This window comes from Geotrypetes seraphini, chromosome 9 (genome assembly GCF_902459505.1).
Source record: "Geotrypetes seraphini chromosome 9, aGeoSer1.1, whole genome shotgun sequence".
Classification (NCBI taxonomy): Eukaryota; Metazoa; Chordata; class Amphibia; order Gymnophiona; family Dermophiidae; genus Geotrypetes; species Geotrypetes seraphini.
Window position 1 is genome coordinate 37,503,321 of NC_047092.1, and position 15,122 is coordinate 37,518,442.

Sequence of the window (15,122 nt, forward strand, 5' to 3'; positions counted from 1 at the left end):
CACTAAGAGCTGGGACATGTATGACAGCAAACCCAATCTTTCCTTTACAACCATGTGTACCTGCAGGTTGAGCAGAGTGCATACCAGGAAGTCAGATACTTGAAATCCCCATAATTGTGTTCTAATTATGGTTCTCCCACATTTTCACTGATCACTCCTGCCACTAGACCAAGATGGATATTGTAGGTCGGCTTCCTCCCTGGCACCCAATGCTGTCATAATTCATGAGTGCATCCTGAGCCTACCTATGCTTCCATCACAATCTCTGCAAGCCGCCAACTTGAACTGGAAATGCTGCATCCTGCTCCCTGCCCTGTGGCCATTATTACTGCTGCAAGCTTGGCCCAGAAATGTGGGGTTTTCTAGTCCTTGCCATGTTTTAAAGGGGACTGGTGATGGGAGGAGTGTTTGAAAGTTGAAAGAGAATATGTACACAACCGATAGATTACAAAGACATGTATATTGATACAAGAGCCTCGGTATATGTCGCATTAGGATAAAACCTTGTATTGAAAAATCTTGTACTGTAACTATGAACAATTTAACCTGTAAACTGGATATTACGTGTATTGGTTTTAGCTCCCTAGTTTGTGTTGAGTTAGGACAAAAACTTGGATTGAAAAACCTTGGCTAACTATGGCAAATTGCAACCTGTAAACTGTATATTATGGGGCTCATGATTGAAACCAAAATACGTCTAAAAAAAACTGCCCAAGTCAGCACTTGGACTGCCTAAAAGACAGGTCATCCAAATGCCGAAGGAAACAGCTTTTTAGACATATCCAGGGACATTTTAGGCTTCTGAATGCTACTATGCACCCAGAGCTGAAAGGGGCGTTTGTGGAGGAATAGTGAGGGTGGGATTTAGGTGGCCTGCCCCCTTCAGAAAAGAACAATTTGTCAGAATTGAGATTGGGGGAAACTCAGGGATTATGGAAATAGGATGGAACTTGGAGAACTGAGCAGGAGTATGTGGAATATGTGATTTAATGGAGACTTGAGAGTTGGAAGAGAGCACTGACTGATGGGATTCACAGATTGTGTGGTAATGAGGGCAAGGCAGCTGGGTGGGGGCATCCATAAGCATGTGTTAGATGGGCTGGACTATTTAAGGCAAGGCATAGAATGGTGGGATGGAGTGAAGACATGGTGTGAAACTGTGAAGGGTGTGGAGGCAGTGGGGGAATGGTGCAAGAGAGCAGAAAAGGATGGGTATATGAATTGATAGAAAGGAGGAATGGGAAGCTAAATAGAGGATAAGAGAAGAAGAGACTGGACACATCCCAATTAGAGAAAGAAATCACCCACAGCAGTGGTTTAACAGAAATTATTTTATTTTCAGTTTTTAGTGATTGAAAAAAATATCAGTTTTATCACTGTGTATTTCTTACATTTCTATTTTGCTTAGTATAGGATGAAATACATTTTTACTTTTATTTCTCTTTTGTTTAATGGAATTTGGGCTTTTTACCCCCCATAGCACCTGTGACAAAATCATAGGCCAAAATGGAATTCATCATTGTTTCCCAAACACTTATGAAAATGTTTCTACTCAAATTTAATTTTCCTTAGCCTGTCTGCATGAAAACAGAGCATGGATTTTTTTAAAATAAAATTATCCTGTGTGTTTAGTAAACACACCGTATCATTTTATAAAAAAATAAAATAAAATCCATGCTCTGTTTATTGTTGTAAACAATACAATACTCATGTCAATATTCAATGGCAGGGGTGTCCAACCTGTGGCTCGAGGGCTGCATTCGGCCCCGTGAAGTATTTTGTGCAGCCCTGGTCGATGCAGTGTTTTCCTCTGTTGCCCCAGGGTGTTTACTGTCTTGCCGGCTCCCTCCTCTGTCTCGCTGCAGCGTTTGCACATTTGTGCAGCCCCAGAAAAAAATTTTTCGGCCAATGTGGCTCAGGGAAGCCAAAAGGTTGGACACTCCTGATTTACGGTATTTACTGCTATTCAAATAACATTCTAATTAGTTCAAAACAACCAACATAACCAATAGGTGCCCACATTTCAAAATGATTGGGGGTGCCAAATACAATACAAATTGTACTTCCCTGAACACAATGAAAGGGCTTGCTTGATATTGGGGGGGGTCTTGACATCCACTGTCACCCACAAATCTGGCTTCTATGAACATAACATGCAATAAGTTCATTTTTTTCTGCTTATTTATTTTATTTCTGGATGAATTTATATAAATTGTGACATTTACAATTAAAATTTATGTTAATGAGATTCCTGATATAAAGGGTAAAATGTAATGGATTTGATAAACCGTATTTTTCACTCTATAAGACACCCTTTTTTTCCCCAAAAAATTGGGTGGAAATAAGGGTGCGTCTTATGGAGCGAATACCCGCGCCCCCCCCCAACCTTAATACCTCTGGCGGTCCAGCGCTGTAGGGCAGGAGCATTCAGCCTCCTGCCCTTTCTCCGGCTGACTCTCTATGTAGACACCACTATGTCTACAAGTTTACCCTCAGCACCCCTCCATGCCAGCACAGAGGAAGAGTTGCTGAAGCACGTCTCTTCAGCTCCCTCCCCTCAGGGCTGTTTTTGGCACCGATGGGGGGGGGGGAAAAGCAGCATAAAACCTCCATAGCAGATTTTTTTAAAAAAGTTTTCAGCTCCGGTGGCGCTGTACAAAAGAGAGAAGGACCTCCGATGGTGCAGAGGTTTAAATACCATCCACTACCGATGGTAAGAATTTATCGACTTTAAGAATAAATGGGACATCCACGTGGGATCTTTACGTGGGTCGAGCAGCACTCTGACTTAATGGGGTGGGACAGTAGAGTGTGCAGACTTGATGGGCTATAGCCCTTTTCTGCCGTCATCTTTCTATGTTTCTATGACATTTTTTCTTCACAGTGGCTGCTTGAACTGCGAGGACTCTTGCCGACCGCAAGGTAGCACATCGGGACTGTGAAAGAGCCGGCAAAGTAGCAACATATCTCTTCAGCTCCCTCTCCTCAGGGCCCTTCCTCCAGCTGACTCTCCCTGCGTGAGACAAGGTAGGAAGCGAAAAGCTCGCGCCTGCCTTCTGCACCACTGTGATTCTCATGCTGCCACTCGGAAGTCAGCTGGAGGATAGGGCAGGAGGCTGAAAGCTCCTGCCCTACAGCTGGACTGCTGGAGGAATTAAGGTAACTGGTGGGGGGGCCCTGCCTGCCTGTCATCAGGCCACTAGGCCTGCCTACCTGTCACCAGCTAATAGGCCTGCTTGCCTGCCACTAGGCTTGCCTGCCTGCTAGCCACTAGGCCTGTCTGCCCTGTCCCTTCCTGACCTGTGCCCTGTCCTGGCCTACCACTAGACCACCAAAGGGGGAACAGGGAACAGAGCCTGGCAGGGATGGGGGACAGGGTGCAGAGCCTGGCAAGGAGTGTGGGGTTGGGTGCATAGCCTGGCAGGAGAATTTGGTTTAGAATGGTTTTTTTTCTTGTTTTCTTCCTCTAAATCTAAGGTGCGTCTTAAGGTCAGGTGCATCTTATGGAGCAAAAAATACAATACTGCCTTTTTGTAGTACAACTAAAGTAATTAGAATACAGTAGGTATTCCCTCTCCCTAGTGGATGACATGACAGCTCTCAAAAGTTCAAGGAAATCCAAATAACTACAGTACTTATAGAAATCCAATAATTGCAGCTTAAAAGTTCAGCTTTATATTGGCATAGGTAGGATAGGCCGGGTCAACAGTGTTACACAGCACACAGTAGATATCATTTCCTTTGGACACAAGTTCAAATTCTGGTTTTCCTCTGACTACAATGTCTAATCAAGCTGTTTTTGACAGAGAGGTAGTGGCATGCCTCTGTTGTGGGAACCTCTAGGAGATATTCATACCAAATGTTCCTGTATGATTTTGGATGCAAATTTGCTTATTGGTAATTGGTTTATGCTGGTTGACAGACAAAGGGCAATGCAAGAAACTGAAATTTTAGCTGGAACACAGGATGTGAAGCATTTTTGGTCTAGGTCAGGGCCAGTTTTAGACATGTTGGGGTCCAGGGCAGAAATTAAGGAGGGGGCCCCTGATCCCCTCTTCTCTCTGCACCCTCGCCCCAATATCCCCACCTCCCACTACTACCACACATAGCCCCACCCCACCCGGTGTCAGGTCAAAAGCGCGCCGGGACAAAGGTGCGCGCAGACAATTGAGCGCAGTGCAGAGGCGCGCGCCACAGAAAATTACTGTTTTTAGGGCTCTGGTGGGGGGGAACCCCCCCACTTTACTTAATAGAGATCGCGCCGCGTTGGGGCATTGTGGGGGGTTGTAACCCCCCACATTTTACTGAAAACTTCACTTTTTCCCTGTTTTTAGGGAAAAAGTTAAGTTTACAGTAAAATGTGGAGGGTTACAACCCCCCACAACGCCGGCGCGATCTCTATTAAGTAAACTGGGGGGGCTCCCCAACAAAAACCCCCGTCGGAGCCCCTAAAAACTGTAATTTTCTTCGGCGCACGCCTCCGTCTTGCGCTCAGTTGTCGGCGCGCGCCTTTGTCTTTCGCGGGGTTGTCTATGAACCATCCCACCCTACCCCAATTACTACCATACCAAATTTGAATGACTTTCTTACACACAAAATACAGACAGACCTTTACCAAATACAGAACAAGGGATCACAAATAGAAATTGAACTGGGAACCCCAAGAAATTAAACTCAGCAAGTATTACAACACTGGAGAAATAAAAACAGATATGCACTTTCTGTAATGAACACACAGGGATTCCAGGTCCACCAAAAATTTGCCATCTCCCTTGCTTTGGCTGGTGGGGGATCCCAAAACCCTGCCAGTTGAAGACCACCTCCTCCAGTCTGGCAGCCAGTAATCTCCAAGCACTGCAGCTAGCAGCAGTGTCTCTGAGCTGCCACCAGCTGCAGATCTTGAATAGTTCTGGCCGCTGAACTAGAGGAAGAGATCGTCAGCTGGCAGGCTTTGGGAAGCCCACCAGCATAGGTATTTATATTTTGCATTTGGTAGGAGGTATGGGGCATTGTGGAAAGAAAAATTTAGTGCTCACCCACTTTGGGCTCAGGCCCACTGCCCAGCCCCATCCCCCATCAGCTGTCTGGTAAGCCACTAAACACAATAAAAATATCTGTGGTGCACATATCCCAAAGCTAACATGTCCAGGTAATACATTTAAAATAAAACACTTTTCTACCCTTGTTGTCAGCACTTTTTATTTTTCTATCATGTTGGTCCCATTTTGTCTCTTCTGCTTTCCTGTGTCTTCTGATAGTTCCCTTTCCAGTGGTTGCTGTCCATATGTCTTTTCTCCTCTCTCCTGTCTTGTTGCATTCTGTCACTACGCCTGCCTTTGATATATTGATCTTTCCTTTTTAGATCTTCTTGCCTTTTTTTTTTACTTTTCTGCCTTTCTGACCACTCAAATTTCACCCTTGTCCTTTTTACTTTTCAGCTACTTACTAACTTTCTTTCTCATGCTCTAGCTCTCCCATTTCCCATCGCATGCCTTCTCCAACCTCATTTCTCTCCTCCTTTCCTCCCCTCAGGTCTGGTATTTGTCTCCTTCCATTCCCCCATGCTCTGGCATCTCTCTCTCCTCCTATACCATTCATTCTTTTCTTCCCTGGTCTTCCTTCTCAATTTATTTTCTGCCTCTGTCTATATTAAATTCTTTCTTACAAACCAGTCCTTAATTTCCCACTTTTCATTGTGTCTACCTACAGTTTGCCACCTCTTTCCCTCATCCCTTCCAGTATCTCACTAACTCTGTCCTTTTCCCCCAATCCAGCATGTGCCCTTTTTATCTCCTCCTTCCATCCAGTATGTGCCCTCTCTCTCCTCCCCACTTCCATCTAGCGTCTGCTCCCCTTTCTCCTCCCCACTTCCATCCACAATCTGCTTCCCTCTCTCCTCCCCCTTCCATCCAGTGTCTCCTCCTTCCTCTCCACTTCCATTCAGCATCTGCTCCCCTCTCTCTCCACTTCCATTCTGTATCTGTTCTCTTCTCTCTCCTTCCCACTTCCATTCAGCATCTGCTCCCTTCTCTCTCCTCCCCTCTTCCTTCCAGCATCTGCTCCCTTCTCTCTCCTCCCATCTTCCTTCCAGCATCTGCTCCCCTCTCTCACTCCCCTACTACTTCAATCCAGTATCTATCCCCCTTTATCTCCATAAAATAAACCTAAAGCGCCACTCAACCTTTTCCTCTCATCGGGCCATCTCCTTCCCTTCCCCTTACCTTCGTGGGTTTTTTTTAAATTAAATGTTTTCTCTCTCAGAGGGGCTAGGATGTGGCAGTCATTCTCACTAGTTGCACGCAGCTGCCCCAAAGCTTTTCTTCTGACACAACTTCCTGTTTACGCCTGGGAAGATTGTGTCAGAAGAGAAGCTTTGGGGTAGCCACGTGCAATTAGTGAGAACGGTTGCCACGTCCTGGCCCCTCTGAGAAAGAAAACATTGAGTTTGAAAAGTGCCCATGTAGGTGAGGGGAAAGGGAGGGAGATACCCCGACAAAGGGAAGAGATGCCCAGACTGCGGGACCCCCTGAAGCTGTGGGTCTCAGGGCACTGGTCTGTTTGCCCTACCCTAATGCCAGCTCTGGGCCAGGTTGTCGAGTTGTGCTCAGGCCAGGGCCAGGCTAAATCTCTGTAGGCCAAGGGGTTTAAGGCACCACATTATCCATCCTTGTAGCAGGAATACTTTTTGTATTGGAACTTTTACTGTCAAACTTCAGTGGTAAGAAAATACAAACAATATCTTTTAAACAAAAATTTCCTTGGATGTTGGTATTTGTTTTATGATAACTCTCTGAGATGATGAATAGAGCATGAATGTCAGACCTCATGTGCAACTTTCTTTGAATTAGTCTCTTTTCATACTCCTGTTATCTATCTGTACGATTCATCTTTGCTTACACATTATGCTATTTAAAATGTTTTATCATGTATTAAGAACATAAGAATTGCCGCTGCTGGGTCAGACCAGTGGTCCATCGTGCCTAGCAGTCCGCTCCTGTGGCAGTCCTTAGATCAAAGACCAGTACCCTAACTGAGACTAGCCTTACCTGTGTACGTTCTGGTCTTGAATCCCTGGAAGGTGCTTTCCCTTATAACAGCCTCCGGAAGAGCGTTCCAGATTGACATTGTGCCATACATTGTATTATGTATTTTAATATTTGTACTGCTGTAATTGTCTATTGTTTATGTTTACTTATTCTTGCTGTACACCGTTTTGAGCGAATTCCTTCAAAAAGGCAATAAATAAATTCTATTAAATAAATATATTCACCCACTTCCCCAAAGAGTTGTAAGCTATTCTCTGCTTATTACTACAGGCAGTCCCCAGATTAAGAATGGGTTCCATTTTATAAACCATTCTTAAGTTGAATTTGTATGTAACTCAGATCCTAGTATTCTTCCCACCTTCTCCTTGAGGCTCCTCTTGCATCCCTTTCCATCCATCCCACTGTTCCCTCTGCACCACCACATCCTACGCCCACCAATTCTTCTCTTTCTTCATCTCCCCATGTGCACCATCTCTCTTTCCCTGTCACTCAGACACCTGATTCTCCCTTTCTATTTGCTCCCCCACCTCAGCATCTCTTTCCCTCATGCCCTCCATTCTTCCATCCTACGGCTTATGCTCTCCTCTCTCCATTCTGTGTCCCAAGTATATGCTCCCTCCCATTCCTTAAATCCTTTGTCTAAAGTTTGTGCTCCCTCCCTCTTGTGCCCCAAGTACGTGTGCCTCCCTCAAGCAGGTGTTTACCTTCTTATGGCTAGCTCCCATCTCCTTCCAGCCGCAGTCATTTCTCTGCACAAAGCTATGGACAGTGGCTCCTATGCGCATCCCACGGCTGAACCGGAAGCCTTCCCTCTGACATTGGAGAAAGCTCACAAGGACCATGGTTTCACTCTGCTTTCCAGGGCTTGTCCTCAGCTCCCAGCTAGAGAAGTTTTCTGTCTCTGAAGACCTATTGGGAAACCTTCTCTTCTGGGAACTCTGAATAATCATTCAGAGAGGTCCCAGAAGAGGAGACTTCCCAATAGCCTTTGGGGCAGATAGGGAAGTTCTATGTACCTGTATTTTATTGTAAACCACTTAGATCTGTAATATGCTTAAGTGCTATATCAAATGTTAATAAAACATAAACATAATGGTTGGTTTGACTTAGTAAAACCCTGACAGCTAATGATCTAGAGCAGTATTCTTCAACTGCTGGTCCGCAGACCAGTGTCGGTCCACAGAAAATTCCTGCCAGTCCATGCAGTGCCGGTGAGATCGGATTAGATAAGTAGTATCTGGTGTATCCCCGAGCTCTACACTAGCTGTTCATTTAAGTGCTAAACTCTTACAAACATGCACTGTCTGTCAATTCTATCAACCAATTACAGTTGAGGGGAGGGGCGGATGAGCCTTTTCTTGCCATGCCTCCTCCTCCCCTTCCCAGTCTTTCGAGCTTTGAATCTAGGAGGAGCTACACGCTTACTTACGCGTAGCGTCTGCCTAGCCTGTCAGCCAGTCAAGATAGAGGGGAGGAGCGGGTGAGCCTGTTCTTGCCATGCCTTCTCCTCCTTCCAGCATTTCTTAGCTATGACGTTTTACACGTTGAGGTTTGAAGGATTGAATGTCGGGTACATCAGACAACCAAGATGGTGACCATCGGTGGGACTTGCAACTCGGCTGGAGTGAAGAAGACTCATTTGGGCATCCCTGAGGCGGTGTTTGTGGTGAGTGTGCTATGAGGGGACATTCTTCTGGAAGGCTCGGGTGTTGGCCACCCTTTGCTCTCTCCCTTCCCCCACCCCAGTCTGCCCCGGGGGCGGTAACCGCGCGCCTCCATACATGGCAGTTAGTTGCTGCAGCTTGGGCTGCTCGTGTGGAAGCTTAGATGCATTTGGTAGATGTTTCGCTTCTCTTCCTAAATGAGTCCATGGCTCAGAGAACTTCCCATCTCCGGGAAATGGTATGATCCACTTTGGCAGGTTGGGCAGGACGTTGAGTGGCATTAAAAAAAAAAAAGCGGTCGCTGAGAGAAAAGCATGTGTTGTGTGTCCCCGTTAGTACTGCTGAAGTCGTAATTTCGATTGCCCTAGGATCTTTCAGCTTTGTAATTTAAAAGAAAACTAGTTCCTTCTAACGAGTGTAGTGCTTTGTTTCGCTTGTTGTCAGTTTACTTGTTTAATTTACTAAACCCATAGTTTTGAATTGTGTTTTAGACTAGAGGAGAGATGGCAGAGGGAGACAGAGACAGACAGTTTCTGGAAGGAGCAGACAGTGGATGGAACAGGCAGATGTTGGATTGAAGAGACAGGGCAGACGCTGGAAGGAAAAGAGTGAAAAGAAGATGAAAGCAGAAACCAGACAACAAAAGGTAGGAAAAAATAATTTTATTTCTATTTTGTCATTAGAATATATCAGATTTGAAATATATATCCTGCTAGAGACATAACTGGGGACTGCAAAGCCCAGGCAGTGCTTCTTTAGCTTCCAGCTGGCTTAGGGCTCTCTCTGACCAGGCGGCAATCCCCTATTCCTGTCATGTGTGACTGCAGTATTCTGTTAGCATGATATTTCTGTGTAGCATTCTGTAATAATTTGTCTTGTTCAGTTTTCTTGATAGTAGAGAGGATATATGTGAAGGGGAGGGGAGACAGGGGTTTTGTTGGTCCCTGCTCTGTATATTTGTATTTATAAAATGACAATCGTACAGAATATTGTTTCTTTTTATACTTTAATAAAATACGTTCAATATAAAATCATAACTTGTGGCTTGAGCGGATAGGATCAGATGGTTTGCGGGGACCGAGCTCGCAGAGACGGGACGGAAATGTTTTTTTAAATTTCAGCCTTAGTAGTTTGCCGGTCCACAAAATAATTATTTTATTTCTGCCGGTCCACAGGTGTAAAAAGGTTGAAAAACACTGATCTAGAGCAAGCAAAGGCCATAGAAGTAAAGATTACCAAACAGGCCCCAAGGGCACACTACTAGATAACAGGGACTAGCTGGATCTCTGTTAAAAGGGGGTTGCTGAGAAGCAGGAAGCTGCTTGCAATAAACTGAAGGCTAACTAGTCCCTTACTATTAAAACTTCTGTATTAGAGTGAAAGTTAGATACTATGGAAACATGACAGAAAGAAGATAGACTTATTTGAGCATGGTTCTGGAGAAGGATTTTAGGTGTGCCATGGACCATCAGAAGAATGAACAAATTGATTCTGGAAGAGATTAAACCGGCTATTTCACTTGAAGCCCAAATGATTAAGTTCCGACGGTCTTATTTTGGTCACACTATCAGAAGAGAAAGATCGCTGGAAAAGGACATCATCTTTGGGAAGATGAAAGGAACCAGACGAAGCGGGTGACCTGCAATCAGATGGCTGGACATTTTGAAAACAATCATGTGGGACCTAGAGGACCTTTCCGGACTAGCACAAAACCGACTTATTTTTAGATCCGCAATTCATCATGTTGCTAGGATTCGAACACGAGTCGATGGCACCTAATAACAACATTAGAGCTCCTGCTGTCTCTCTGTTCCATGCTTACCTGTTTGTTAATTTCAGTTCCAGACCTGCGGTTCTTGTGCACTTCTAGTCCCTGTTGCATTCTGGTGACCATTTTGCTGGTTCCATCTCTAGGTCTGCAGCCCTGGTCCAAATCCAGTGTTCATGTACCCTACAAGTAACAGGACCATGCCTTTGTCTGCGCAAGTTCCAGATCCAGACCTCTGTTTGCTCAATTGTAGTTCCTGACCCCTGCGTGCTTTCCAGTTTGAACATCCGTGCCTGGGACTCAATTCAAAAAACATCTTAAGAGTGTTGTCCTCAGAGGGTGCTGAACAGCTATTTGAAAATTCCAGGTCCCATTGTACTTTTCACTGCCTTTCTGATCGCTCCTAACAGACTCTTTTAGGTTTCTTTACCTTTGTCTGACATGTTTTAATATAATCTGAGATAACATGGAATCTCTTTTGATACCCCTCATTCTTTCATCAATCCTAACACAGTGCCTTCAGAAGCATCTTCATTTAATCCTGTGTTTTACCCTTAACAGCATAAATACGTTTAAAACAACAACAGAATATAGGCAAGCAAGCACATGCTACTTTCTGGATCAAAGGAAGACACTTTGTAGTAGTGGATATTTGTGGATAGTGGTGTCATAAGAAAGATTTAGCACACTAACCCTTCATTTGGCATTTCAGAACATGTTTTAAGTGGTTAAGCAAAAATTGCTAATATTGCCTTACTAGCTAAACGCTGTTGCTACTACACCCTACATATACTTTAAAACTCTGATTTGTGGAATAGACATGTAGTCTATAATGTAAAGGAAAGTATTAACTCCTGGGAGTGCTGTCTTAATCACCAGTTAGAGGCCCTTATCATTAGCTGCAATGTTGAGAAGGCCTTTTATTTGGTCTCTTGGTCTTTCTTTCACACATTGGGTCATATGGGTTTTGTTTTGTGTGTGCGTGTGTGTGTGTGTGGGGGGGGGGGTCATATGAGTTTTGTGTATGTGTGTTTGCAGATGCTCTGCAAATGCTTTTATGATAGTGGTCTGATCTCTCATGGGATATCCATACAGCAGAGCACACAACAGGGGTCCCTGCTTTACCCTTTCTTTCTGTGTTATTTCTTGAACTGCTCTTATAAAGGTTTGTGGTAAAATCCAGATATTCCAGGGATTATGTCGGGGAACAAGGCGTTGGATGAAGTAGCCTTTGCTGATGATATCTTGTATTTTCTCACAGACCTCACTGGATCTCTAACAGTAAGAATTTGAAACATGTGGGATTTATACAGGGTTTAAATTAAACTGTGTGAAGACAGTGGCAATTCCATCAGTATGCAGCAATATAAGATGGGGTCTGGTTTTCCATTTCAAAGGGGGGAGAGAAAGAGTATCAGAGGTATGGGTATGCAGATCTCTAGGTCTCTGCAGCAATTGTATAAGCTCAAATGTGAATCCCTTCAATTTGTATTACTGCATATTGTATTGACAATGGGGGGCCACCCTAGAGGTCTCCAGGAGCTGCCATTGAAGAACACTAGAATAGATACTCATGTTCCTTCTACAGTATCCACCATGTTATCACCATGCATGTCTGCACTATCTCTCTACCTCTATCTGTCCTGTTAAATACTGTAGTTCTGTCTTCCTTCTGTTTTATTTCTTACTATCTATCACCCCCCTCTCACTATAATATTTGGAATTTTATGTAAACTACATTGATATTTTTGTGAATTACGATATATCAAGAATAAACTGAATTTGAGCTGTTGTGACACACCTAACAGACAATTTTCACATTCATAACACACTGAGAACTATAGTTTATAGTTGGACAGCATAATAAAACACGTTATATATCATTCATTATTGCTGAAAATTAAACAAAAAAAATACAGACACAGTAGTGGTGACTACTGGATAAGGGACAACAGACTGGCAATATTTCCAGTTGGGGCTGGTGACTGCAGTGATCTTTGTGGGTAATGGTGAAGCAGAAATAAGGACCAGTTTTTCAGATTTCAAGTACCTTGTTCTTCCCCACCTACAGGCACATGTGGTTGTTAAGGAAAGCAAGAACAATGTCTGTCTAGGGTTGCCAGATTTCCTCTTTGAAAAAAGAGGATGCCCAGCTCTGCCTCGTTCCTCCTCTGGCTCCACCCCTTTCCTCCCCAGCCCCGCCCCCACATGAATCTCTCCGAGCTCAGATGCATTTGGAAGCCTTCGCACATGTGTGGACATCGACGCAATGACATCACATGCATGAGCGTATGACATCATCACAGTGACAGCCGAGCATGAGCAAAGGCTTCTAGATGCGGCCTCCAAGCTCAGGCTTTCCAAAACCCGGACAAACTGCTGGGTTTTGGAAATCCCTCCGGGTGCCTGGACAGTTATCTAAAAGGAGGACATGTCCGGGTTTTCCTTGACATATGGTAATCCTATGGTGAGGAAACCTCCAAAATGTAGATAACAATCAAAAACACAGGTTCCACATGCAACTGTATAGAGCTAAACAAGAGGAAAAGACCTCAGAAGCCTGCATCACATAGAATATATAATTCACTCCATGGTTTATCAGCAGGACAGGTTCTCTATCATAGGTCTAAAAAACCTCTTGCTGTTGATTGGCAAAATTTAAACTTGTGTATTAAACACTCCGATAATCATATCATTGCAACAATCAGTAATAAGTTATAAAGTGCACTTATCTTAATATTTGATAAGAGCCCGACGGGACCCGTTTCGCCAGGGTATTGGCTTTGTTGGGGGACTTTTTGAAAACTATAAAACAAAAAGAGAAGTGCCAAAAAATGTTTTTTAACTACAGTTGTCAATACATTCACACGAAATAGTACTCACTGCATTCAGTACAGACTTGTTTGCATATCAAAAATGGCGCCGGTAGTTACAAGAACGCCACACATGCGTATTTAAAGAGGACCCACAATGACGTCACACAGCTCATTAGAAAAAAGAGTGCCAGCCAATATTACTGTTTAAACCATAAGGTTTTATAGTATTGAGCCGGAATATCCATTGTGCTTCCCGCTGCAGAAGCTTAATGGGGCGGTCATGTTTCTGTTCTTTGTCAATACACAAACATTTCAACATGGATTTACTAAGGGGAGATCATGCCAATCTAACCTGATCAGCTTCTTTGACTGGGTGACGGGGAAGCTGGATGTTGGGGAGTCCCTGGACATCGTGTATCTGGACTTTAGCAAAGCATTCGATAGCGTACCACTGAGCAAGATGAGTTCTATAGGATTAGGTGACACATTGACGAAATGAGTTGGGAACTGGCTTGGAGGTAGGCTTCAAAGGGGAGTGGTGAACGGCACCCCCTCCAAAATGACGGAGGTGATCAGTGGAGTGCCACAAGACTCGGTCTTGGGCCCGATCCTATTCAACATCTTTATAAGAGACTTGGCAGAAGGGCTTTGAGGTAAAATAACATTATTCGCCGATGACGCCAAACTAAGTAATGTAGTGGGCAAATGCACAACGGACGACAACATGATGCACGACCTGCTCCTACTGGAGCGCTGGTCTAGGAACTGGTAACTCAGCTTCAATGCCAAAAAATGCAAAGTTATGCACCTGGGCAGCCATAATCCATGAAAGACTTATACCCTTAATGGCGAGATCCTAACAAGGATGGTAGCAGAACGAGACTTAGGGGTGATCGTCAGTGAGGACATGAAGGCTGCCAATCAAGTGGAGCAAGCTTCATCCAAGGCAAGACAAATTATAGGTTGCATACGCAGGGGTTTCGTCAGCCGTAAGCCGGAAGTCATTATGCCATTGTATAGATCCATGGTAAGGCCCCACCTGGAATACTGTGTGCAATTCTGGAGGCCGCATTATCGCAAGGATGTGCTGAGACTGGAGTCGGTTCAGAGAATGGCCACCCGGATGGTCTCGGGACTCAAGGATCTCCTGTACGAAGAAAGGCTAGACAAATTACAGCTATACTCGCTCGAGGAGCGCAGAGAGAGGGGGGACATGATCGAGATGTTCAAGTATCTCATGGGCCGCATCGAGGCGGAGGAAGATATCTTCTTTTTCAAGGGTCCCACGGCAACAAGAGGGCATCCGTGGAAAATCAGGGGCGGGAAACTACGAGGTGACACCAGGAAATTCTTTTTCACTGAAAGGGTGGTTGATCGCTGGAATAGTCTTCCACTGCAGGTGATTGAGGCCAGCAGCGTGCCTGATTTTAAGGCCAAATGGGATCAACACATGGGATCTATTCACAGGGCAAAGGTAGGGGAGGGTCATTAGGGTGGGCAGACTGGATGGGCCGTGGCCTTTATCTGCCGTCTATTTCTATGTTTCTATGTTTCTAACTCATGCTTAAATTCAAGGCAATGTTCAACTATGAGGGCGCTGATTTTCTTTAGTTTTAAAATTGATTTGTGTTCGCTCATTTTTATTTTAAATGGGTGTGTAGATTTGCCGACGTACACTTTTCCACAAGGGCAAATGATTGCATAAATGACAAAATCTGAATTACATGTCAAAAATTGTTGTATATGATAGACTTTGTTGTCAGCAGGATTAGTGAACGTGTGGCCCTGTAGAATGACTGCACATATACTGCACGAGCCGCATTTAAAA